The 1049-nt window shown below is 39.7% G+C and overlaps 1 protein-coding gene across 1 annotated transcript in view; it reads left to right on the forward strand.

Moving 5' to 3' along the window:
- LOC106465377 (PH domain-containing protein DDB_G0274775-like) overlaps window positions 1-1049 on the forward strand; it is an 8574-nt gene that overhangs the window by 4393 nt on the left and 3132 nt on the right. The window lies entirely within an intron of this gene.

The following is a 1049-nucleotide window of genomic DNA, read 5'->3' on the forward strand; positions in this document are numbered from 1 at the left end:
GGATGGAGTCCAGGTTTTGGGGTCGGAAGTGGTTTTTGTCTAAGACTGAGTCATTCATTGTTTTTGGCGTTTAATATTCGCATAGAGAATCCATTTTTCATCACCTGTGACAATTCTACCCCAAAATGGTTCACGCGCGTTATGCGCCAGAAGAGAAGAAGCAACGTTCACATGTTGGAAACGATTATCATCGGAGAGTTCGTGAGGCACCCAAACACCTTCTTTATGGAGTTTCCACATATTCCTTAGATGTTTACGAATTGTTTCATGAAACACATGCAATTTCAGGGTCATTTCATGAATGTGTTGCCTTGGGTTAATCTCAACAAGCGTCTTTAGCCCCTGCTATAACAGTTTTTAAGGCTAAAGTCACCTGAACGAAATTTGCTGAACCATCTTTGACACTTACGAACGTTCAAAATATTTCCATAAATGTCTTTGATAATCTTTGTAGCTAGAGAGGCGTTGTTTCCCTTCTTGTATTCAAACGTCATTACATGCCGAATGTGTGTCTTGTCGTGTGCCGTCACTATAACGGATTAAAGTATACTAAACTTTATACATTATATAGGCTACACTAATTTGAGGTTTAGGCGGTTCGTTTAACTATAATAGGTATGTACGTTTTTTGGGGTGTGGTTAATGGAAGTGTTCCAAAACGCGACATTAATTTCTTGACGACCTAATAGATCTCTGCTAATGTAATTTACTTTAAGTTTAAGTCCAGTAGCTACGGGTGTGTCGGAGCACCCCCTTCAACTAGAAAAACATTTTTATATTCCCGTATTTGGTACTTTAATTTCTATCAATTCAAAATTAGGGATGGCTAACACACACAGAGCTTTTGTGTAGTTTGCAAGAATTTCAGAAACAAATTGGCTGTTGAAAATATCCCACAATTCTAAATTACCTATGTCCAGGGCCGTACCGCGGTTAGCGGGAGAGGTGCGTTTGCACAGGTTTGTTTGTGTGTTTGTTTTTGAATTTCGCGTAAACCTACACGAGGGCTATTTGCGCTAGCCGTCCCTGATTTAGCAGTGTAAGACTAG

Source organism: Limulus polyphemus, unplaced genomic scaffold (assembly GCF_000517525.1).
Source record: "Limulus polyphemus unplaced genomic scaffold, Limulus_polyphemus-2.1.2 Scaffold1924, whole genome shotgun sequence".
NCBI classification, from domain to species: domain Eukaryota; kingdom Metazoa; phylum Arthropoda; class Merostomata; order Xiphosura; family Limulidae; genus Limulus; species Limulus polyphemus.